The 26,691-nt window shown below is 41.3% G+C and overlaps 1 protein-coding gene across 3 annotated transcripts in view; it reads left to right on the forward strand.

Moving 5' to 3' along the window:
• Positions 1-26,691, forward strand: part of PID1 (phosphotyrosine interaction domain containing 1) — a 97,134-nt gene that overhangs the window by 67,340 nt on the left and 3,103 nt on the right. The window lies entirely within an intron of this gene.

Raw genomic sequence — 26,691 nt, forward strand, 5'->3', positions numbered from 1 at the left:
ACGTCGCAAACTTGAGCTGTCAGTTCTCTATGTTCTTTGGCATTCAGTTTTGAATCATGATAACTAACCAATTGCAACTTCATTTAGAACTCTCCTTTTTGCATTTCCCCCCCTTTTTCCTTCTTCTTGTTTTATTTCCCCAAATTGTGGCTTAAGCATAGCTGTGGATCACAGTGGTGTAATTGCTTCATCCCAAATCACTGGGATGATGCTATTGGGTTATCCAAAAGAATTAACTCTTGTTGGCTTGGCTGTAATTTTACTTTATTTAAGGAGCAGTTCCTAAACAAAATACTGAGAGTAATTAGTATCCAATTTTAACATCCTAGTACTCAGAAAGCATTAAAACCCATCCACAGCTCTAAAACTACCATAACTGGAATGGCAGAGATCTCTTCACTCTTAGTGCAGGCTGAGATGAGCATTTCTTCCAGGGGTCATTGCCATGGTGGGGAAGGCAGGTGGGTCCCTTCTTTGGGTCACTCTTTTGCTGAGGTGACAAGTAACCGTGCTCAGCCCACTGGCTGCTGCTGCCAGCACTGCTGGAGGGGGTACAGCCTGTTGGTCTGAGGTGTCCTGCAGTAAACAGGGAGGGTGTGGCAACTTATATTTTTATTGTATTTCAAGATGAAGAGGAATATGGTTTCTGATATCACACTAGGTGTTGCCACATATGCCACAGATGGTTTGCTGGCTCACTCGGTTAAAAAGGAAGTAGGCCATCTTTCTTCTAAAAGATTTAGAAAAAAGAAAACTAGGCGTATTTAACAGATGAGCTGAATTCTGGAAGAAGTCTTAAGTAATTAAAAAAATGTATTTACTTATTTTGTATTTCAAGAAAATTACTTTCTCTTTTGATAACATTTCAGGGAATCCTTTCTAATTCTCAATTGAGAGAATTGTTACAATGCCTGATTTTTAAGATTTTTTGAAAAGACATATATTTGTGTATGTGTCTGTATATAATGTAAACATTTTAAACCTGTTTCAATGGCATGAAATAATATTTTGGTTAGTGATTCTTTCATACAATAGTCTCCTGCTGAAGACAATAGAAATTCTGTGTGCAGACCCACTGGGGGCCTGGGCTGCAGTGGCCTCAAGGAAAAATCCTAAATTCTTTCAAGATTACGTGTTTTGACTATAATGTTTCAATGTTGTCTTTGTAATTTAGCCATTCTTGCAGGAAGTTAACAATGGGTTTTCTGCTTGGATCTCTATAACAATTTCTGCAAAGCTCAGTGAATTTGCTTTCCTATGTGGTTGCATCCCATGTGGGGTTTTTAATTTTGCCCCAAGCTCAGCCTAAATTACTTCATTTAAATGCATTTCACATCAAAGTCATAGCAAACACAAATGTTTTCCTTGGTTTTTAATGAGATTACAAAACTGGCAAAATATTATTTAACTCCGGACCAGGGTTCCCCACCTAAGAATCTTATGGGTTCCCCCCATAAGAAGAGATGCTACCAGTTATCTGAATTTGCAGAACCCAGGTGGATAAAATAATATTGTCTATGGAGATGGAAATGAGAAAAGATGGAGATTTGGGAGAAGAAATTAATCTGGGGAAAGCTTTAAGGCCTTCTTGAGGCACCTCCTGGTTTTCTAATCCCTTCTACTGACAGAGGTCCTTTTGATGCACAGTAAATGATGCTTATCAATTGAAATGAAATCCATTATTTACCTTAGGGGCTGGCAGTTATCAAATAGGCATCCATGATGAAAGACCTGCACTTCAAGGAGCTCATCTCCAGCAGCTTAGCTTGGAAGCATTGATGGTTTTGTCCCTGGAGCTAGAGAGCACCATGGGTGTTCCTGAGGGCACTCTGTCTCTGCTGCATTAACTGCAGTCTAACGTGTCCCTAAATTTTTCGCCTTTGCCAGCGTGGAATCAATTGCTCTTTCTGTCAGTGCAAATCCAGTGCTGTTTGAAGGGTGTTTGGAAGATTTGTGAGGCATTCTGATAATTGCAAGGATAAATTGCTTTCCTGCTTAGCTGAGGAATCCTTTAATTATGCTGTTGGAGGGTTTGCATGGATAGAGCTTCACTTGGCTGCTTAGGACAGACAACATCAGCTGGTGCTTGGAGGAGGGATGTTCTTTCTTCTCTGTCCATATCTAGGCACTCACTGCTCTGGATAGGGAGTCACAGCAGGTGGTGAGGAAGTAGGTACCTACAATCAAACCAAGCTGGATTTTAAAATGTGGGGTAGTAAACTGTAGGAAATCTCTTGATCCTGGCAGGTTTGTGTGCTGCTTTCCATACTGCATCAGGAGTAGGTTGTGAATGGAGCATCAGGAATGCAGAGCATGTGGTCTGCAATCCTGGCATGCTGACTCTTCCCAGCAGGAAGAGGGGGGAAGCTTGGGGCTCACCTCTGCAATGCATTTCCTATGGCAGCTCATCGAGCCTCAGTATGAACTGCTGCAGCCACAGCCCATGGCAGAACACATTCCTATTTCCCTGCAATTCTTTCTACAGGCATTATCTACTGAGCATAGTTAGTTTCTCTCAGTAGGAGCCAGAGGTTTTTGTGTGTGACTTCTGCAGTCTCCTGAGGATAGAAAACATGGAAAATATTTTCTACTTTCTGCAGAGTTTCTTTTATTGTGCAATTGCTGGTGGGTAGCTCTCTTTCCAGTTTTCCTGCAGGTTGCTATCTGGATAATCCCCCTCTGCCCTGTGGCACAGTGTTGGAGGATTGAGGATGTGTCCCCACTGTATCCACCAGTGAGTGCCTTGCAGCCAGTGCAGGTGGATGCTGTGCTGCTGCAGAGCATGTGTGGGAGGACAGCAGGGCTGGGGGCATGAGGGCAGGATGTCACCTGGTCATAGCAGTGTTCAATGGCTGGCTGTCAAAAGCTGTGCAGAGCTGGTGCAGGCTCATTTGAAAAAGACTTTCTATTTTTGCTTAACTTCAGCATATGTTTTACTAAGTCATAGCAATGTTATGGTCTAAATTAAGTCATCTGCCCACTTGGAAAACACTCTAGTATTGGTTTTACAATATCCTCAGTTTTCTTAGCTATGATTCTCCAGGGAAATCCCTGAGGAATCTCTGCAAGCCTAGTTGTGAAATCCTGTGGGGTTTATTGATTTTCACAGGATAGATCTCTGATTTCCCATTATGTGAGGTATAAAACATCTTCACTTACCTGTGCTGTCAGGGATGTTGGCCAGCAGTGAGATAATACACACTTATGGAAACTGATTTATTGCTTAAAATTTTGAGAGCAGTAGGTGACTGTTTTTGTTGCTATGATATAAAACAGCCTATATCAAAATTTTTAGGACTGCTGTGCATTGTTTAGGGTATAAGATCTGGGCTTAGTGACTTTGTTCAGTAATTGCAGTGTGGTTCATATTTAGCCAAGGTGAATCAAATCACCTGTAATGATGAAATAGGGATAGCACCATTTGTGACAGTTACAGCTATAGTTTAGCAGGTTATTGTGCACGAAATTAGTTAGTAATTAATGGGTCTGTATGCAATGCTACGATAACATCTGGTTTATGTTTTTCTGCTTAGTATTCTTGGCTTTATCCCAAAAGAAGGTGCACCTTCTATATGACAATCAGTTGGATTTTCTAGCTGCCAAGTCACAGAGCAAACTCATTTCAGACCTTAAATTTCTGGCTGTGAATCATAAGTAACTCAGCTGATTTCAAAGAAGCTATTTCATATATGTCTGCATATATACCTGATGGAAAGATTCATCCTATCATCCCATGTAAAGAGATCTGTCCATCTCCCCATATATTGTACTGTATGAACTCATCTTGGCAATGGAAGCTTTATCTGTCTCAATGCAGACTTAGGAAATGATGACTCCTGTGATTTTTTTGCAGTTATCTTTCTCTCTGACTCTCCCTCAGGCATTCAAGTATTATCTTTCTAGAGGAGGCTTCAGCAGCAGACATTAGGAATGAGGAAGGAGTTGCATGATATGAGTCATAAAATAGCAATAAAGAAAAAAAGTGATAAACTAGAGCTGTCTCAGAACAGGAACCACCTATTGTGAATTTTCAGGATTCTTGTTTGCTTATGCTAAATATCTGCTTCTCTATCTAAATGAAAAGCTGAAAAATGGGCTGGTGAATAGACATAGCATGATTTTGCAATTAGTAAAAGCTTTGGTCATGTCACAGAAGTGACTCAAATGTCCCTATCTCATTCCTTTCATATTTTCATTTCATTTGTCTTCAATTTCTTGCTTACCAAGATACGAATTGCATTTGTGAGGGTTGTAAGAGCTGTATTAGCAGCTTCTTTTGACTCCCATCTTTAGCTCCTAGAGAAAAAAAGAGAAAACAAAGCCCTGTTTAAGAGCTGTCTGTTGTGGTGAATTATTTCTGCTGCTTCCAGAAGGCTGTGGCATGGAGGGCAGAGCTGCATCCAGTCTCTGGTGGGGACTGCTTAGAGACATTTGCGATGATGGCTGAGCTGTGTCCTGGAGAGGAAGAATATAGGTGGCTTATTTGTAAATGAACTTGAGGGGCAGATTAGGCAGCAGTTTGATCATGGCATCCTGTTTTGCCAAGCTGAGCTGCTGCTGCTGTGACAGATGTGGCACAGCCGTGTGCTGTGGGCATGTGGCAGCTCTCTGAGCTGCCTCAGCAGTGAACAGTCCTTACTGTACTTCAGCCCTCAGAATGTAAATATTTAAGGGGTTCTGTTGGAGAGTAAAGCCCTTTCAAGAGCCCCCTGTTTGTAATCATTCACAAAAGTCAATGTTTCCTATTATGCAGAGAGCGTGGGGTAGGTTCCTGGGTTTAAGTGCTCCACTGAAGTAGTATGAAAAGTGCAAGGAGCTGGTGAGCTCAACTTGGTGCTCCTCACTGGGCTCTTGACCAGTTCAGCACAGCTTTTTGTTCCCATGGCAGGGAGCTCTGTTGGATCATCCCAGTCCACCACTGGCCTCCTCCAGTTTGAAAAGGTTGGATGTCAGTCTCCCTGAAATGGGGTTGTGGCACATATCTCAGGTGTGTAATTCATATCTCAGGTGTGGAGCTCGCCTGCTCTCAGCAAATCATATCCCTTTTTTTCATTTTCAAGTGCTGAATAACACAGAATGCATCTGCCTGCAGATGTTCACTGGTTGAACCCCATTTTTTATTAGAGCACAGAGATTTAAAGGTATTTGGAATATAATAGTTTTGATAACTTTGAGGGCAAAACCAGATGATGGATTTGTAGCTGATTTGACAGAAATGTTGGCATCCTTCAGGACCTTGCTAGCACCTCCGGTGTGTAAGGATGATGTAGTTTCAGCACACTGTCACTGTTTGTCTATCACCTTCTGGTTTAAGGAAATGATGCTACAAAGAACCTTCTGCATACCAGGACAGCTTCTTATGGCATCTCTTAGGATGAAATCACAGGGAACAGTGAGCTCACAGATGTGATGCAAAAATCGTGCAGGGCTTTTCTTTTTTTTGTGATGACTTCATGTTGTTCATTTTCTTTTCTCCTCTTTTGAAAGAAAGACATTTTTGGTACCACAGTACAGGCACAGTTGTGGTGACCTTACTGTGTATCCTTGTGAATAGTTCCAGCATCCCAGGCTCAGCTGAAGTGAGCAGTGCAAACACACCTTGCAGCAGGCCCTGAGTCTCTGAGGTTTGCCCACATGGGTACAAAGTCTCCCATGCAGCAACTTTTGGCTTTACAGGCAGTTTCTTGTTCCCACAGTTTCTTGTTCCCATAGACTGATGCCCAGGTATGAGTCATGTCCCAGCAGGAGCCTTGCCCAGCGGTGTGGATTGATGCAGGATGAGTTCATGTCTTGTTGAATTAAGAATGCATTGTCTTTTCCTGCCTTGTGTTGTATTTGACAGTTGTTTCCGGTCTGACATCAAGTTATAATGAGACAGTATTTGTTCTCTCTTTAAACCAGTGTGGATAGATTATTGAAGAATACTGAATATTAATTTGATCTAATTGGGATTTATTCAGATAGCAATGTAAAAGTTCTTAAATGCACTATGAGCCATTTACCCTTGAGAGACAATGAGAGGCAAAAAAAAATGTTCTGGGAAGCTGGCTAGCAATTTGGAGAGCTTACAGTAAAAGTATTAATAATAAATACTTTTGGTTTGGTATTTTTTGATGTAATGAAACCTTATTTCTATAATTAAGATTCTTCATGCAAGATAATCACTTCTTCTCTCCATTCCTATATACTCTACTATCCAACAGGAAAAAAGACAGTGCGACTAACTCAGCTGATAGTGAGGAACATCTTAAAATGAAGAGTAAATTTTTTCTTATTCTCTGAAGGATGAAAGATGTTAGTCATGCATAAACTAATTTCCTCCATATTTTTTAACCACCTGCTGCCTGTGTGGTGTTTATGCTGAATGTGAGTGCTGTTGCAGTTGTAATAAAAACAAGTAGGAACACAAAAATCCCTGTTGCATCTCAGTGTCTGGGAGGCAGCTGAGTAAGAGGAAGTGGAGATTTTCTGACAGTACAGAAAGTGCTTCGCCCTTGAAACTGGCTGGGTCAGAGTGATGCAAATTCAGCACTGTCCTAGAGTTATGAGGTATTGTGAATAAATAAATAGTAATTTATTCTTCTGTGATGGTAGTGTACAAATGGTACAGATGCTCCCCACCTTTATAAAGTTCTCTTTGCCTGCCCTGCCCTATTTTCTGATTCCTTCTTTATTTAGAATAGGCATATTTGTTTATGTAAAGAAACTTGATTGTTTAGGTGTAAAATTAAATATAAGCTTCACAGTGCTAAGGATTCAAAGTTATCCACTGGTAAGGATGGGCTGTAGGTCCCTCTGTGTGTCGTACACAGGAGAGGGGAGATTTTGTTACAGCTGGATTTTTTCTGGAGTGAGAGGCAAGGGAATTCAGCTTGTTGAGTTGGAGGTTCTCTGCCTCACTGGGGATGTGTTGACTGTCACCAGGGTTTCATGACCCCACTATATGGGGAATAAAAATGTTCTTTGTTGTGTTTGGTTGTCACATAAGTAAAGGCAGAATGACTATTTCCAAATTCAGTATATCCCAAACTTAGACTCTGCCACATGGCTTGACTGGTGTTAGGGAGGTGTCTGCTACAAGAAGAGTGTTTGTATTTGGCCACCGAGTGGCACTCCAGACCCAGCAATCTGAGAGGGGAAGGATTTATTTCTGCCATCAGGGTTCAGGGCTCTAAAATACAATTATTCGCAAGCATGTAGACACCATTGAATCAAATTGGATTGCTGAAGGTTAAATTACTATCTTCAGAAATGTTGTTATAATATCCATCTTGACATTTCATTATCCCAGTACAATATAAATATCAAATTTGATTAGCTGTCAAGCAGCAAGAAAAAATAAATGAAAATATTTCCATCATTTTTTACTCCAGAAAAATAGTAGGGGGGATCATTAAAAATAGTGGGTTGCCAAAGGTAGATTGAAGTTTAAAAATACCCATTGAAAATGGTATTTGGTTGGGTAGCTAGAATATTTTTGTCCTCAGAAGGTGCCATTGTGAAGTGTTGGTGTTGAAGGTGGGTATTCAAGCTGCTTTATCCATTGCTGGATATAACCTAGTTTGGTTTGGGCAGTGGAAGCTTTTTCGTCCAGCTTTAGTGGTGTCTCCAAGATTCATTTCAAGACTGAGATTTTGCTGTGTTTAAGGACCAGAAGCTTCCAGTAGTTTGGCTAAGATTTGTTTTTTAATTGTGCAGCATTTAAATAAAACATCATGTTGACCTTCTTGGAAAAACCATTTGTGGACAACTGTCTGTACCCATATTTCTAAATTAAGACACTATAGGTCAAGCAAACCTTTGGTGTGAATCAAATTTGAGTCAGCCTAAATTGGAATATGGTGCTTTGTTCTGGAATTTAAGCAGTGCAATATTTAAAACATTATTCAGTGTCATAACAAGTCATCCATCATACTCTGTGGATCTACAACTGTTTATAACAATTTTTATTACTGTGAACAGTTTCTAGTTCATGCTATAATTACTATTCAAACTACGTGACATCAACCTAATTCTCTCTTGTGAGATTAATGGGTAATTCCAGCCTACTGTTTTGCATATGTGTCTGTGAAGGCAGCTGTTGGAACTTTAGAAATATTTCTGAATAAATGCACTTGATAGAGCTCTAGTTCCTAGTGAAGATATCTCTGCAGCTAAGAAGGAATTACAGTTCCCTCTGGAGCCATGTGTATCACAGAGCATTGTTAAGCTTAATGACTGTGTTTGAAAAAGTGGGAAAAGTTGATCCCATGGACTGCTGATTGTTTCCTTGTTTGACATGGTGTCTGGTAGTGATCACAACAGCCCCAGGAAGGATAAGTGACTGTGGCTGCAGTGACATTGTGTGGCTACAGATTGGCATTGGGCACAGACATCATCCAGCTTTCTATAAACAGTTTTTTTAAATGTCAGCTTCCTGTGATGGGAGGCCACGTCGGACCAGGACTGAAACACTGAAACTTCAGAGTTTCAGCTTTCTTATGTTTGGGGTGGTGTTTTTGTTTGTTTGTTTGTTTGTTTTTGTTGTTTTGTTTTGTTTTGCCTGCAAATGTCGGTTGTATTTTCTGTTGACTTGATATTTTCAGGAATCTTTGATTCTTTTTAAGTTATGTAAGTTCACCTTGCATGTGACTCTGCCTGTATATGAATACCCATGAGGTGACATTAAATACTCCAGGGATTACTGTGCAAAGACTTCAAGAACAAAATCTTCAAATGCTTTCTGGTTTGTACTCAAGTTGCAAAGAAGGCTGTTACTTCCTAGGCTGTTACTTAATAAAGATAAAATTAAGCATCAGCTTAAGTTATAACACTGTATAAGGGATTTATTCTACATTATAAGCATCATCCTTAATGGCTGATAGTTGCAATAGTTTTGTAACTGTGATGTTCCTTTTTCATGATAGTGGAACTCTAAGACAGGTTTAACAGCAGTCAATCACAAGTAGTCTGTCCTTTAAAGGTTTAAGATGGGAAACCATTCTTCGTTTTTATCTTAGCAAATGAAGAAAACACTAGGTCTTCCTTCTAAGTAACAATGGACTGTCAGAGAAAATGTATGACTAATTTCTCTCGAGTTTCTGTTCTAGGACCTGATTTCTAGTGGTGATTTAGGGGTTGAAAGATGCATTTAGGAAGTTAACCCAAACATTTTAGAGCCTTTAAGACTCTATCCGTATAATTTGGTGTGTTTGTTCATTATTATATTTTGAGTTTTCATTGCTAGTGTCTGACAGTCACACAAAGAAACATACATTCACATTTTAGCATTTAACATAGGTTGGTTATAAAATACTGAGCTGTTACAAACTTTGATCACTCTGGATCTGGTTAAGAAACAAACAGACAAAAGGTCTCATTCTCTGCCCGTGACCTGGAAGAGGTGGTCATACCCCAGAATCACCTGTGATGGGGCAGATGCTACTCCATGCTGTGTCCTGGTGGCTGAGGAGCTCAGCCAACTGGTGCTGAAAGATGGGACAACTGTGTGTGAACCCCATCTCTTTCTGGCTGGGTGAGCACCACCACAGAGTGGCTGTGGGACACTCTGACCCCAGGCTAGTTTGGGTGAGGCTGGCAGTGAGGGCAGGGTTAGGTGAGTGGACTTGGGCTCCCTGCTGCACTCTCTTCCTGGTGTAGTGCTTATTGAACTGTGCCATCTTCCCTTACAGCCCAGCTCATGGTGGGTGGAATGTTTTCTGGGATGTGACTGGGGACTGGGAAGGTCACATTCAGACCACAACAGTGCCAGTGCTCTGGTGATGGTAGGCACTTTCTCTGACTTCTTGGGATTTCCAGATATTATTCTTTGCTGTCTTAGCATACAATGTCTTTTTCCCTTTTTTCGCCTCCTCTGTCAGCCTAGACAGATCACATACCCTGCACAATAACTACTCTGAACTTAACTCACTAATCTAACTTGCCCAATCAAGTGTATCGTCTCTTCGTGACCATGAGCTTTCCTTTCCAACAGGCTTGATCATGCTGGAAGACTGAGCCAGCAGAATGAGTTTTGATCCCATTCAATTTTGGTGCAATTACACCTATTACTATGGTGCCTTAGCCCCATTAGGGACAAGCAGAGTATTCATCTTGGCTTCTGGTTCTTACTCACACTGTGGCACCACAACTTTGCTTTCATCTCTTTGGGGAGTTGCTGTAGTAGTACCCCCACATTTCCCTATGTGACCTAATGTATGCTGTGCTGTGCATAAACCTGCTGTATCAAGTGTCTAGTTCTATGTGCTACACACAGATTTCCTCACTGAAAACACAGTTTAAAAAGCCTTTTTAAGTTTTTTATCTGGTCTCTATGAGCTTTCCAGATTTCCATTTCAGTCAGAGACATTTGATGTGAGTGACCATGGACTGTGCTGCTGAAATGGAGGTGAGGGAGTAAGTGTGTAAAAGGCTTCATTGTTTAAAACCAGGGATTGCTTCAAATGACAAACATCAGTGCCCAGGGGACTGCACTGGCCACTATATTTCTGCTTCCTGTGCTCTGTGCCAGAGGTTAAAATCGTGTTTGTTTCTTCCACATCACAAATGCTGGTGACCAAGTGCAGAGAGGGTCAAACTTGAAACAATCTTCCTGTTAGGCAGTGACTAGGAATGACTTGGGGCAGGATGAAATCCCTCAGATACACGTCCATATTTGAGTCATGAACCAGAGCCCAGACTTTGCAGTTCCTTCAAGTCATTTTACTGGCTGACTTATCTTGGTTGTGATAGATCTAACAAGACCATATTGCAGGACTCAAAGTTTTTGGAAAGGTATTTCTCCTGCTGTTGCTGAGAAGAGTTTTTGTTTTCCTCTGTTATTTGCTAGCAGGAATGTGTATTTTGCCTCATGAGAGTTACCAGGGCCCCCAGCTCTGCCCTCGGTTTTCTTCTGACCAGCTTTTTATGCTGTCTCTTGTTCAAGGGTGTCAGAATTCTGTTCTCCTTTAAGCTGTTGCTGTTTTGCACTAAGAGGGAGCAGGGAAGACCAGTGTTGTGCTCTGCTGCCAAATTGCCCAGTAAATTCACATGGCTGACACTGGGAGCACTGGGACCCCCAAAGTCAGTTCTGCTCTGTGATCTTGCTGAATTCCTATTCTCTGTTGCTTTGCTCTTTAAGAGTTGGACACCAGTCTGTCTTTTTTAGTTAAAAAATCCTCACCACAAACCCCACTATTTTCTTAGTAACTTCAAGCTGATTATCTGTTGGAAAAGAAAAGAGCTATAGCTCTTTCAACCGGGAATTCACTGTGATTTCAGAATACGAGGTGTTAGATGTTTTGGCAGTGCTGTGCATGTAATAATGTCCTTCAGGAGTGATTGGGCTTTGTTCATCTGAGAATCATCTGCTGAGAAGTGTGTATGTAAGTGGAAGAAACTGTGATTCCAAGAGTTTGCATTCCTTATCAGGTTAGGTAGTGATAAAGGAGAATGACTGGTGTACCTAAGTCAACATCTTTGAGTGTTATGAAAGCTGCTCCTTGTGTCTTGAGTCATTTATGTGGAAGGATTTGTATATGTCTTTTGTTGATTCTTTCAGATTTTTTCCAGGCCTTAGATGATTGTGCCATTTGGCAAAGTCCAGAGCTTTATCTTCTTTTCCACACTTGCTGAACACTCTTGGATAAAAAATTCTCTTCTGTTGTTTTACAGTGTGTGTGCTTACTTAATTTTCCTTTCAGAAAAAAAGTAGGTGACTGAAGGTGGCAGCTTAGTTGCTGGAATTGGAGAAAAACACAAGCAAGATGAAGCCTGCTCTTGCCATTGCATCCTTGATTTAATTAGATTTTGGTTATACCTGACAAAGTGTTATGTAAGAGTTTTAAGTGTTAGCTGGAAAGTGTGAAGGACATCATGTCTCCTTTGCCTAAAGCGTAAAAGGTTTTCCTTTTAACAAGAAACTCCAAAGCAGTTTGGACTCTACATCAAAGAGCAATGTTTGGTTTCATGATGTCTTCCAGACAGTTCTTAATACAAGTCCAAACCCAATCTGTAAGTAGTAGCCAAAGTGATTTTTGCCTTCTCTTAAGTTTGGTGTAGCTAAATCTAGCTGTGCTGGTCATGTGTTTTTCCAAAGGGCATCAGCCTGATATAATGGAGAGTAGATTTTGCTTTGGCCTGTGGTACTGTGCCGTCATCCTCTTGGACCACCTCCAAGAGAGCACAGGTGGCAGTTCTGCTGGGATCTCACAGCTTCTCTGTTTTTATTAGCCTTTCTGGCTGGTATCCTCTACTATATGACCCACCCTTGAGATGGACTTTTTGGACCACTCCATGGAATTTGTTCTGTTCACCTTCTAAAATTTCATTCCAGTATCTTAAATTAAAAATGTCTGGTTAAACCTTACAGTGCTCATTCTAGTCGTTGGTTCACGATCACATGAACTACATTTGACTGTAAGGAGCACAGGAGTATCTTTATGGATTATCCAGGGACATCCATGCACTTCCCTGTGATGGGTGTGCTCTGGTTTGCAGTCTGCCCTTGAAAGAGCTTCACATCCCTCAAGAGCTTTCTCTGGATTGTGTTGTGGCTCTTTCTCTGCTCCACACATTTCCAGTCTTCCCTAGATAAAGTTCCCACTTGCTGCAGTTTCGAAAGGTTCCACAGGCTGCCTGGGCTGTGTCCCAAGCAGGTGCTGCTCACACCTAATTCCATCACCCGGCCAGTGCAGGCAGTGCACGGGAGGTGAGAGGGGGCACTTGTCCATTGCCAGGATTGCACTTTTCTGGGAGCAAAGAATGGAAGTAGAGCAAATGGCAGGCAGGAAAGAGAGCAGGCACAGGTAGGTAGTAGAGTTATCTTGCTTCATATGTGCCTGTGCACTGTATTTGTTTATTCTTGGGTGTTTATGTACCCAGAACCTGCTCTGCCAAGGGTCTGGGTGTGGAGGTGCTACAAGGCCACTGCTGCCCCTGTCCCCTGCCATGCCTGGAGACACTCTCTAATGGCACTGGGCTGTGAATGAGGCCGTGTCCCAAGTACTGCAATCATTGGAAAGCTGTGTGTTGTTTTGCAGGAATAGCACTCTGAGCGTGGCTGCTGGAGCCCAATTCCTGTTCTGTTAATTGCGCTGCTCCCTCATAAATTGCCCTTGCAGCTTCCCTCAGTAATGCTATTCATCACCTCCTCTTTTAAACTCTGAATTTGGCACATACAGGGCTGTGTAGGCAGCTGCTGGTTATATTTTAATGATACAGCTTGCTAAATGCTTCTTTAAGAAGAAAAGTGTTATAAATAATTCAATAGAGTTATTTTGTAGTACATATATATGTCTGTCATAGCCTGTTAGAATAGCATAGTGTCACTTTAAGCATGCAGATAGGAAGCAGTCTGTTTGCACTGCCGAACAATTTGGGACCATAGGAACCTAAGGCTGTGACAGGCATTACGATATGATGCATTAATGCCATTTTTGGGTGTTACCAGTTCATCCCCCCAGGGGCTGTGCTGCAGTTGCATGATCTTGCTGCCATGGGAGGGGCTGCCTTGTTTTTGCTGCAGTTGATTTTTAATGTGGAGATTTTTATAATCTCTCTGGTGCTTTTGTGAGAAGGGGAGAGGCTGTTGTTTTATGACTACTTTTCAAAAATCAAATATCTGACCTTGCTAATGGTAAAACATGAAGAAAAATTACTGTCTGCTGCAGTACTTGGTTTTTCAAGAGTGGACTTTATTTCAAAAGCTTTATTTCAGCTTTTTCTTCCCAGAAAACAAGAGGTAAACAATACCCTACAAAGAAACATCATGTGCTGGCTGCCCTTGCCTGGAGTAAGAAACAGGGTTTTGTTGTTGTTGTTGTGCAGTTTTTTCCCCCCATGAATTTGTTGTAGATGCAGTATGCTTTCTTGTAAATAAAAATTCTTCCCAGGAATAGCTAGGTTGGTCTCTTCAGATTTGATTTCTGCATACATGGCTTAAACTTTAATGCTGCTTGTGGGTTTGCACTGTAATTAAAGGATCTTCTGCTTGGTTTCAGCCCAACAAGAGATACCAATTTGTTTTGATAAGGAGGCAGTAGAGGAAAAGAGTGGAAGGCCAGAGGCAGAGAATAGGAAACAAATAATATAGTGTGTGCTTGTACTGTAAATATCTGTATTTTCAGCATAAAGTCAATTCTTTCTTACTCAAAATACTGTTTGCTTTCTATTGTGCTGTCATATTTAAGCTCATGCATAACTAACCTAAAATATATGTAATTTTCTATTTAAAACCATTTAGCCAAAATAATAACAGCTTTGGTAGGAAATGAGAGTGTTAGAAAAGGCTTAGCAAAGGCTCTAATCCTTGTCTAAAAGTACAGCCATGTCTCATACCAGTGCTGGATGAGGCTCCCTGGGAAACCAGGAGCACTTTGCCTCTGCTTGCTTTGGGCTACATGGGGAAAGCTACAGAACTTTAAAGGATGAGTAGTTCTTTATTTGTTAATGCACACACCAATTTCTCTTGCCAAATTTCTTTCTGCATTTTTAGATACTGAGAGAATGGTCAGCTTTTCTTAAAACACTTGACACGCATTGCTGTCCATGCTCTTTTGAAAATCTCGCTGTCAATATTTCAAAGCAAAGGGGGAAAGCACTCAAAACCCATGGGCTTTCTTGAAATGCCTGGAAATATTTGGTTCCTGCTCTCTGGGGAAGAGAAACCTTCCTCTGTGAGCAGTTATTCCTGTCTTGGCCACTGCTTTGTCAGTTAGGACATTGCTTCTTTGTTCTTCTTCTTTATTCTTCCTTTCCATCTGATCCTGCAAAGTGCTGGAGAAAGTATTATGTACTACTTGTACTCTTAGTTTGGTATGATCAAGAACTATTAAACTCTTGAAAGATTTGCTTATTCTATTAAATTTAAAAACTATATGAAAAATTGTAACTCTAGGATGATAAATGAGACTGAGTTTTTGCTTGTTACAGAGCTGTGAAACACCTTGTTAATGGAAAATGTTGGAATAAGTGTTCATATAGAAAACAATCATAAGAGTTCCGAGATTTTTACCATCTATATATTGCAGTCATAGCCATGTATTGATTTTTGGGCAGTGAGACCTCCTTGAGCTTATTTTGCTACAGAATGTGCTTCATATGATGCATTTTTCTTCAAGAGAATGTCATAGGCATCCTGTGATGGTAATTTCTTTAGGAAGTTGTATTCTGTTGTCATGCTGAAGAGCCATTTCAGGGCCAGTGTTGCTTTATCCAGAACTGGCCTTCTGTCCCTGGGTAGCCCAGGCAGCAGCTGGGGTAAAGTTGTCTGAGTGTCAGTGGGAAAGCCCCTGGTGGGCTCTCTGCTCCCTAAAAGCTTGGCCATGGCCCAGTGACTGCTGCACTGCAAACCGGAAGGTAGAAAATAGAATTATGATGCTTCTAGCTGCTGGTATTTATTGCTGCATAAAGATGGTAAATGTGAAGAAAAACAGTGAAGGATTTATTTATTTTCATAAGTAGGTTTTTTTTTTTCCTTAGAGTGCTAAAATTTGCACCTGTTTGTCTTTTGTCAAGCAGATCAACAGCAGGGCTACTCACTATAGATTCTGTCTTTGCAAAGTCTAACTTCAGGGCCAGTGGAAACTATGAAAATTAATTTTCTGCCCTTTGTAAAAGCCACGACCTCTGCAATACAGAGAGATGAACTGTGGCTATGAAGGGAGCTCCTAGGAGCTTGCTGTAAAACTGGTGTGAATAGTGATCAGTCTGACCTGCAGCCATCTGAATGCTGCTAGGGGCAAGCTGCTGTAATAGATGACATAAATTGCAGCAGTGATAACTAGAGCTATCCCCAGAGAAGGGGACCTTTGCCCCTATCCCCTTCTTTCCTCCAGACACTACTTCACTTTGGAGTGCTTCTTTCCAGGCTCTCCCATCCTACGTTTAGTGTTTCCTTTCATCTTGGCTGAAATTAGCACTATAGAAGTCTCCATGTCTCGGTTTTTGTTGCAGGTGGTTAAGGGTTGTATTTGTGACTGCTTTGTAGGCTTGTCACCTTAGAGGTGAAATGCAGCCAAGAGAATGGGTTGGAGGCAATGGAGCTTTTCTGGGAGAGGCTCTTGGGTGGTACTGTGAATAATCAGAAAAGGAAGGGGGCTTCCTCTGTGACACTGTGAAAAGCCTCCTGATGCAGAGAGAAATTCCCAGATGAGCATCTCTGGAGCCCAGAGAGCCTGATGAATACCCAATTCACTCACAGGGCCTAAGGATCACTTTCAGGTCCTTCTGTGCTGGTTGGAAAAACATTATCTAAATGCAAAGTGACTGTATTGAAGACATAGGCAAGCACTAAATCCATTGTGAAAACAGGATCTCCGAGGCACTGTGAACCATGGCTTTGGAAATGAATTAAAAACTGTATGGCACTATTGACTTCCATCATTATAGTCTTTGGGACATATTTATTCCTTTAAAGTCTTTTGTTTTGTCTGCTAACATACTGTTGCATTGTTGAGTGGGAAATTTCTGGTTTAATTGTAATACAGTGTCATAAACCTTAGAGGCAGTGAGGTTGTATTCTTTCTTGTCTGTGTAGAGCCTGTGTTGCTGTGGCCTGGATCCAGAATTTGATAACACAAACAAATGATAAATCAGGCATATTTTGCTAAGGACTCATTTAGCAATAGAAAGAGTTGTTTAACTGTATTTTCTTCTTCATAATGTGTTTAGTGCTTTTTATTAAGTTGAAATATGCAAGGTCTGTTTTTCATTGCTGCAGTATAAGTGCTCCATCCCGGTGTAGGCACTGTATTTCTTGTTCTCCAGCCTTCAAATAAGACTTTTCCTGGAGATGCTAAAACTTGTGAGAGCTGGAAAAATCTCAAAGGGTTTTGTTAAGTCATGGAATTCATTTCACATAATGATTCATGAAGGAGATGTAAAAGTAATGACAGAGTATTTTAATTGAGACTTTGCGGGATGTGGGTATAATTACATTTATATGGGATTGATATTTCTGTGCTCCTCTGTATTCTTCAGGGAATGCGTTTTATTTGCAGTGTGTGAATGATAGGAGGAGGAGCAAGTACTGCTATTTCTGGGAATCTCTGTGGTTTGTTTTGTAATTTTTTCTCTTTTTTTTTTTTTTAGTGTTACTGGTCTTATAGCACTTGGGGGAGGCAGAATTGAAACAATTTTGAGCATTACTTCTGCTCTTCCTGAGATGTAGACCTGACACTTCCTTTGATATACAATCCAAATTTGTAGTCATCTTCAGTGGTTCCAGAAGTTGGCTCCCTTCCCTTTTGTTCTTAATTTCAGGTGTTGTCAAGTTGTGCCAGGAATCAAGTGCATTTGAGATTTTTGGTCTCCAGAACTGAATGTCATAGTAACAGAGGTTTTGTTCAATTTTATTACTTGGCATCTTCTTTTGAAGGGAAGAACTAAAAGAGAAACACAAGGAAGGGAACCTTGAGGACAGATCTCCTGACCATAAAAGATAGTGAAAAGCATGCATTCTGTGTGGCTTTCTGGGAGTGCTTCAGGGCCCAAAGTCTTGGAGAGTGTGTAAAATACACGTGCCTCAGTGGAAAAGGTGGCTGCAGTATGTAACTGTTCCTGTACTCCCACTTTATGTGCTCCATGAGGTACAACCAAAGTTTTTGTAGAACTGATGCCAAAGTGAATTTTCTGTGGGTTGGAAAGGAAGGGGAACAAAGTAAAAGTGAACAGTCTGCTCCCCTCTGTGTCCATGGGCTCCTTCCCTCTACTATGAGACAACAGCTGTGAGGAGCCCAGGACTAAAAAAGCTTTCTGAAACATGATGCAGTACTTAATCAGATTTCCATGTTTGGTTTCAACTTTAAGTGAATGAAGAATGTGTAGTGAAAAAGGTTTGTGTGTACTTTGAACATAAACATGAAGGTAAGTGTCTGTTTTCAGGGAGATAGTGCTCATGCAAACTTCTGCCACATTCTCCTGGCAGAATGGGGTGTTCTCAGTGAGAAGGTTTTTAGGTAGCAGAGGAAAGGTTTTGGAAGGACTTTTTGTGGAGGAAACTTCAAGAAACTGCAGTAGCGGCTACAGAGTGGGTTGGTTTTCTCACTTTTCCTGGCTGCCTCCACCTCTCTCCTTGCCTGTGAAGACTCCTGAAGGACAGTGGGAAATGAACCGGCTTATCCCAGTATTAATTTCAACCCAGTGGTAACTGAGTACAGAGAGAGGAAGTTACGTGAGGCAATGAAAGGAGACAAAGGGGGAAAGTGATCTAAATAGCAACATAAAGAAAATATTTGGGAATAAAAGTGATCATCGACTTGTACAATAGGGTGTCCAGCAGCCCTGCTGAGTTTGTGTGTGATGGATGTATTTGTTCATTCAGTTATGTCTTGCATGACAACATTTTTAAATTGCTGCTAGAATGAATTTGATTTCTTGAGTTTTAAATAGTGCAGCGTAAATCTTCCACTCACACCAGGACCAAAGAGTCTCTGACTGCAAGCTCACTGCAGTTTGCCAGTTCCACTTGATTTCATTTCAGATTCATCCCCGCAAGCCAAACCACAAAAAGAGCTTCCTGCCCAGTGGAGAATGAAATGCAAGAGGCGATCCTTTTGTTGCTAACGGGAGGCTGCAGGGAGCAGAGCTGGCTCTTGCTGAGGTTGTGTTTGGGTTTGGTTAACTGTTTTGCCAGTGAGGCAGAGACTCCTGGTCACTGGATATGTTAGATGCTCTCAGGTCTAACTGAGGGGAGTAGTTTAGTACCTGGGGTAGTTTATAAAGAGACTTGCTGAGCAGCAGCTTGATGTAATGAAAGGTGAAAAGCTTGGATCATTGTGTTTCTCAGGAGTGTCTTTCAGAAGGAGAGTTTGGCTTGCTGCCTTATTTACCCCACACTGGCTGTTTGGCTGTGGACTCAGTGGGCTTTTTTTTGCTGGCTTTTTTTCCTCTCAGAGCTTATAAATTAAACTATCAAGGGTAAATTTTTCTCTTCCAGTACATTTATTTAGTAAATCTTAAACTTGCCAAATGTTGATGTGTTTTCCCATGTCCTCCTCAAGCAGTGTGGGCTTGTGTTGGTGATAGGGCTGATCACATAGGGTAAGGAGGGTTCCACTCCTGCAGGCATTCTGCAGAGGTTTTTGTCTTCTGCTCCCCTCCCTAATTGCCATCATTGGGAGGCCTGGCAGGGCTCTGCTCTGGGAGATAAGAGGTTTATGAAGAGGGGCTCTGAGATGTCTGTGTGCCTTTGGTGTCTTACTCAGAGCTGGGGCAGGATCTCAGAGATATGCCCTGCACTTTCGTGCCAATCGTTTGCAGTTCCTGGAGTGTTTGTCCTGCACAGTGTTTGAGAAATGAAAAGTCTTTATGGGTGAGCTCTACCCTCAGAAAAGCCCCATTCTGAGATGCTGCCCTGGACTGGACATTGGGATACCCACCCTGGATGACATTAATTCACCTATTCTACCTGCTGTCATGTTAAAGGGCAACCTCAGAAGCAGCAGCACTGAAATTGGTATATGTTTTTTCTTTCTACTGGGGAAGAGCATTTTCCAAGAAAAGGTATTTTCACAGTGCTCCAGCTCCTGAGAAGCATGGAGGATTAAAAACCTGAAAGAATGGTGATGGACTAAAAGTAATGAGAGCTCTTCTGTCCTTCAAAGGCATTCAGTTGAGGAATTATATCCAAAGTGACTATTCTGTGCTATCACTTCATGCCTTACTTGTGTGGTGACCCCCTTCCTGGGGGGCAGCTAAGGCAGGATCTGCTGCATGGTCACAGCTGAGAAACACATGGGAAAATAAAGGCACCTGCAAAGGGCTGCTGTGAGCGTGGCTGTGGGGACAGATGGACAGCTGGGGCAGCTGCTGCCCAGCAGTTGCTTTTCCTTAGGAGTTCTGAAGATGTAAAGAGTCAGACGCATTTCTTGCTGGGCTTGTTTATTATTTTTGTTTTCAAGAGGGAATTGTAGCATTGTTTCAAGACTTAAGTTCAGCTTTGGTCCCACAAAAGGAGTCAGATGCTGGCTGTTGACTTAACTGCTGAAGAGGTGCTGATGCTTCCAGCTTTTTCTGGAGCTATCCTTTGATTCCTTGGAATAAATCAGACATTAACTACTGATGTCTTTTTTGTCCCCTCCTAATCCAGTGGGCAGCCCTCAGAGTTGATGGTTATTTTCCATTAAATAGTTGCCTAGCTTAGTCTGTTCTGCCTCTGAATTTTGTCTCAAAAATAAAACAGTTCTTCACATATTTCTGTAAGCCACAATACTGCATTTACTGTGTATTTCTGTGTGCCAAGGAGCTCTGCCGTGCCCACAAAGACCCTCGTGTTTGTGCTGCAAGGCTTTGGCTGGACACAGGCAGTGTGGGTGAGGAAGCAGTGACAGGCAAAGGGAAACTGTGCAGCCTTTTTACTTGACTGAGTTATTTTTTGGGTCTTAAGCAAACGTTGCTTGAATGCAGTTCATGGTATTTGCTCAGTGATCCAGTGGAATGTCTGGGATATTTTTGTTTTCCCTTCAGAGCCAAAAAGCAGCTTTTGGCTCTAAATCCCAAGTTGCCAGCCTGAGGCTGAGTCACTGTGCTTTAGGGTGAGGAGAGCTGAGCTGGTGTGGTGAGACGTGTACCCTGTCCAGCACAGAGCGCTCCCGCTGTGCCTGGAGCTGGATGTTTTAATTAAAGATGTTGAAAATTACTCTACAGCTAAATCTGCTTTTATTGACATGAAAGCTGTGCCAGGACTTACCAAGCTGTTGGGCAGCATGCTGCAGGCCTGTCCCACTTGTATCCCAACTCCACTGGAAGTAAAAGAAAAACTGGTTTCAGCCATCAAATTTGTGACTGTTTGGTGAGCCCTGATTCTCCTGATTCACCTCAGCTTGGAGGTGCCACTGGGGGCCTTGTGCACACTGTCATTGCAGTGAAGTTGAGCACAGGTTTCCTGAGTAGCAACTTCTTGCAGAGGTTTCCAGACCTTGTAATGATGTGGAGATGAAGCTTGCTGTGTCCTGGCCTCAACAATATGTGCCTGGAGTCTAGGTGAAGCTTGAACTTTCTCATCCTTTATGTGATTTTGTGCTTCAAACCCAGGGAGCATCTCCATGTATGTGTTCCTGCAGCAATTTTAAACAAGAAATCCATACATCCTCCTAAACCTGCTTTTGGCTGCTCTTCTTCAAATCTCCTCTGCATTCTTCTTTAAAACTTCTGCAAGTTTGCCTGATCTTTAGGCTGGTGGTTCTTGCTTGGTTGGGATGAACTGACAAACCTCAGCCATTGGAGCAGGTTTTCCCAGGAGATGGTGGAGTTGCCATCCCTGGAGGTGTTTGAGGCATCTGAATCTGGTGCCGGGTGATGTGGTTCAGTGGCATAGGGGTTGCAGTGTTGCTGAGTGGATGGTTGGACTGTATGACCTTGAAGGTCTCTTCCAATCCTGATGTTTCCCTGATTTCTGCGGTGGTTTACTTGCTCATTGGAGGATCTATACCTGTGCATCTTAATACAGACTCTAACAGTCATTTTTTTCCTTGCCATGTATCCTGAAGGTGCCACAGGAGCAATTATTTTTTCAGGAAGAAAATGTCTCATTACCTCTGTTTGCCTCACATTTAACTGAGAAATATCTTACTGTCTTGATCAAACATAATCAGTTGCAACTAGACCAAATTTGAGGCTAAAGGAATGTTTATTTTAAAACACTGATCAACAAAAGAGACAGTCACCTACTATTAAGATTTGCCCAAGTTCCTCTAGGGCATCCTCTGGTGACTTCAAATTTGCAGAGTAAATAGCTGGCTGGCTCAAGATCAGTGCTCTATTTTTATTTTTTTTTTTTTTTTTTTTTTTAATTTTCTCTGTTGATTTTGCTGACAAAGACCCTTCTTATCTCATATGGAGGAAATACTTATATTAAATAAATAACCAAGGAGTTAATTTTACATATGGTCTTTTGACCGTGGTATTGAAGAGTGAGAGAGCCCAGAGTCCTGTGAGGTATGTGAGTCCTGTGAGTTCCTGTGCCAAGCTCCTGTGCCAAGAGAGCATCTGTCCTCTTGTAATGCAGTAATTATGGATCTTTACAGTTTGGATCTGCTTTCTTGGAGCACTGATAGTCTATGGACTGGGGATAGGGAACAGAAGGAGAAAAAGCCATTTGACTGCCTAAACTTTAGTGTGAGGCTTGTGAGACAGGAGCAGTGTGGACACATGATCTGTTGGGGAGTCAGATCTGAGATCAGATCAACACATGCAGGAGCTGAGCTGCTCTTTATCTCCTGTGAATTGCAAGTGAACAATGTGAGATCAATGATGAAAGAGTTGGGTATGAAAAAGAAAAACCCCTTATTACTTCTGACAAATCATACTGTACTAGAAGTGTAAATGTCTATGGCAGCTGCTGTACTGGTCTTTTCAAAGTTGGTAAGCTCTTGAAAATAGTTATTAAAAGACATTTTCACTATACATTATTGGACTGAAGGGGCTGAAAACAGCAGTGTCAAAGTACTCAGATACTTCTGTGTTTCCAGGAGAGTGCATGAAAAATGACATCTATTATTCTTCATGTCCTTTGACATGAGATGTCTCCATGTGTCACACGGGTGTAGCTGCATTACAAAAGGGCAAAGGCACAGAATTTTTCAGTTGAGGACAGTTTTGTCAGATACTGACAGTGGTGTTGGCAAATCTCTAGGGTGAAATCAGGAGCTCTTCAGAACATCTTGGCTTTTACAAAAGGTTTGAATGCTTGCAAGCATAGAAGTGTTGAAGCCTCAAGTGTATTTATGTCATGGTTGGTGACAGTGGCTTGCCAGAGGATAAAATTTGCCATAGAAAGGCTGGAAAGAATGTGGATAATTTCTAACATGCATAAGAAATTTTTGTTAAGTTTATATATCTTCCAGAAACTTGTGGGACAGATGGAACACACAAACCAAAGGACTAAAAGAGCCATAAAGAAATATACTCTTATCCCTGGTAGAAGATATGACAGGAAATGCCTTCACTGCTTAAGGTTAGCACAATGGCATTGAGCTGAATTTACCTTTCTTTTATCACTTAAAAGACAGTGTCCAAACCAAGTAAAAGCTGCAAAAACTTTATCATAATTTACTTGTTGCAACCAACCTGCAGCTACTCTGCCTTGCACTGAGGCTAGAATCATAGAATCATTGAATTATTAAGATTCCATCAAAAGACCTCAAAGATCTTTAAATCCAACCTTTGACTGAACACCACCTTGCCAACTAAACCATGGCATTATGTGCCTTGGCCAGTTGTTTCTTGAAAACTTCCAGGGATGGTGACTCTACCACTTCCCCAAGCAGCTCATTCCAGTGCTAACAACCTAGAGGGGAGGGAATAAAGCTCCTGGCTCTATAGGATGGTCTTGGTGCATAGGATGACCCTTGCTAAAGGACATGCCACACTTGTACTAATAAGTAATTTTCTTGGATTGATGTTTGCCAAGTGACTTCCAGAGTTTCAGAGGAAGAAAAAGCATTATTCAGAACTTTTGCTGATGTTCAGAGCTGTATTGTCACAGGTGTGGCTTTCAGCCTGAACTGTTACTTTGCCTGTCTTTGTCAATGATCACTGTCTGGTCAGTAAGACTGTTCAGGTACTTCAGTGTGCTTTTTAGGTGCAATGATAACTGTAAGAACATCCCTGCTGCTACTACTACTAATGCCTTTCACATCTTCAGGCCCTTCATGTCTGGTTCTTATGAGTATTAAAGATGAAACTCTGTTTTGTTTTGGAGTCTTTTTTTAATAATACCTGTTGACTTCACACTGATATCAATGATTTTAATGGGAAAGACCACCAATGAGAATATTTGCCTCAAAATAGCTTTGTTTTCCATCTGATAATGAAAGGAATGATCTGTTCTTTGATCTTTGGTTGGCAGATTTGGAAATTGCAAAGGAAGATGCTTGTACTGTAATAGCTTCACTGTAATGGTGTGGTCAGTGGTTTCTGGGCAATTAGACAAAGGTGGGTGTGCTGTGAGATGGGTCAAGGCAGGAGCCAAAATGCAGGGAGCACTGCTTGTGGAATAACCTCATAACTCTGAGCTCAGGGAATAGTACCTTTTGGTAGGTCAAAGCGTGGAGGTGTCTGGCCAGCCCCTGTATCCCTGTTCTGTTTCAGCAGGGGATCATGCTGTGAGGAAATGTTAGACATCTGTCTTCACCAAGAGCTTCAGTGATGCTACTCTTGTAAGATGTTTGTATCTCAACTAGGAAGAAAAAAGATCATTCATTTAAAAAACCAAAAAGTAACAGCAGTACTAGATGTAGATGTTTCTATATAAGACATAGTGCAGGAGAAACTCTAAAGCTGAGGCTTTGTTTATTCTTTCCTGTGAATTCCTTATTGTAATGTCTAAGCACCTTATAAATATTTATGATTGTGTCCTCAAAGGAAAATGAAATTTATATAATGGAGGTTCAAAGTGACGTTAAAAGAAGCAACTTTCCAAAGGTTCCTATGCAGTTATACCGTGACAGAAGTGGGACAGTAAATCAGACCAGTACATCCCATTTTGGTAAACAAGCCAGAGTTCCATCCATGTTATTAGTTTTGCATTGGCTGCTTGCAGAGTAATTCACTGCTTCTTTTTTCTTAAAATGCAACTACTTTATTTTAGGGAAATCCATTATTTTTTGTAACTTCACTCTTAAGGAGGCCACACATAGATTGATGGCCAACAGGGGGGTTGCAGTTAGCTGCTGCAGAGGAACAGAGGAGAACATTAAATTCAGTTCATGCTGCTGTATGACAGCTAACTCTGATCTTGCTCCTTGGCTGCTGAAGGTGTCCAGGCATCACTTGGGAGTTGCCCATGCTCAGAAGCTGATGCTGTGGCTAGAGTGAATCTGCAGCACAGAGCTCAGCAACGCTGACTGGGATGGAGTTGTCTTTGCTTTCTTCCCCTCTCCCCATCCTCGTGCTGCTGCTCAGGGCAGCTCTCGAGCTGGCAGCAGCTTCCTCTTTAGGACAAGCCAGTAGTGAAACAATTCCCTGCATCCCCTCTTGTGCACTCATGAGAGGTGCTGATTCCTGTGGTCTCCAGGTGACACTGGGCTTTTCCAACCAGTAGCTGGGGGACAAAACGTTTCAGTGGTGGCAGTCCTCTCCTGCAGCCAGGGATTCAAAGCTGTATTTGGGCAGTGAGAAAGTCCATGAGCAAGAGGCCATTTTGCTGTTTCTAGGGGTTTAAAGTCTTTGTGCAAATCTCTTTGAAGTTAGGGAAGGACTTCTGATGCTACAATGGGCTTTGAATTTGACCCCAAGAGTCAGTTTACAGTGTTTGTCTTTTGTTAGCTGCCTTGTAAGTATGAAACAGGGCTGAAGGAACCTTTGGAGAATACATTGAATGTGCAAATTGGCACAATGGTCTTGCTCTGTTCAAAGCACTCTGACTTTGGATATATGTTGAAATACCCCCCAGTATGCTGCAGATTCATTCCTCTTTAGTCCTGTATGTGCTGTTTGTATGTGTTTAGTTGGTACTGTGAACTCTGAGGTTTTCTTTTAAGTTTTTCTACAGTACTTTAGGGAACTCAACTCTCATCACTAATAAAATAAGGCAAAACACCGGTAGGTCTTGCCTTGTTAACTGTTCTAGCTGTTGTGTTTCCCACTGTTCCCAAAAAAAAAAAAAAAAAAAGCTTTATAAGATTCAACATTTTCCCAGTGCAAATCATGAATATTTATAGGCAAAGAATAAGACTTCCCATTTTGAAATGTCAATGCTTTGAAATTGCTTTTTTGGCAAGCATGATTAAGACACACAGACTTCCAATAAAGTTTTGTAAGCTTTTTTCCTTAATTATGGCTTAATTTAGGCCTCTGAGTTTAACAAAACGTATGAAGCATGCAGCAAAATATTTTTCTTGTGGAAAATTTTGTTTGCATGGATTACAAATCCTGTATTTCTTGTGGTTATGATTTTTAAAATGTGCTTAGATGTGGAAATTCTATGTTTTTTCTTTACATTTCTTAACACATTTGCAACATAAAAAAGCCTGTACTGTGTGTTTAATGCAGAATTTTGAAGAAATTAGTTTGGAAAGTGCACATGATTACTTTTTTTCTCCAAATGCCTTGAGTAAAATGTAGAGGAGGTTATAAGACATCAAGCAAAGGGTAAAAGATTCTGTCTCAAGCAGTTACTGCTGCAAGAGATAAATGAGGAACAATTTTGTTTTCATAGAGTTGTTCTTAAATGCACCATCCTGACACTAACAATAAATAGAATAATCTTCATAATCGCATTTATGTGGCATTGACCTGTCTTTCCTAGAGAAAATCCTTTTTCCCAGGTAAAATAATCTTCCATTCAGCTGTAAGTGGAAGGAAGCCTCATTAGTAGCTGCACAGATTTAAGGGAATGTTTCTGCACAGGCTTAATACAGAATTTTGATGTGGACCTCCTAGTGAATTTGATATTTTGTGAATAAATTACTGTAAAGGCACTAAAACCACCTTGCTTTCCTGTGCTGATTGGCTAACAGGATACTTGCTTAAAAGGACTAGACAGGAAAGCAGAGAGATGATGTGATTAAACTTAGCTAGATTTATTACTAGATTTTTTAGCAGCATATTTTCTTAAATTGGTGTAATAAATATCTCAGCCCTGCTCAAATACAAAGTTTTGAACATCTTTGAGCTATTCCTGGCTTAATACTTAGATAGAAGTAGCAGAAGTGGTGGAAAAACAGGATCGTTTTGGAAAAGGAACATTCAAACAGTTTAAAATCCTCTGCT

Source organism: Zosterops lateralis (genome assembly GCF_965231275.1).
Source record: "Zosterops lateralis genome assembly, chromosome: 10".
Classification (NCBI taxonomy): domain Eukaryota; kingdom Metazoa; phylum Chordata; class Aves; order Passeriformes; family Zosteropidae; genus Zosterops; species Zosterops lateralis.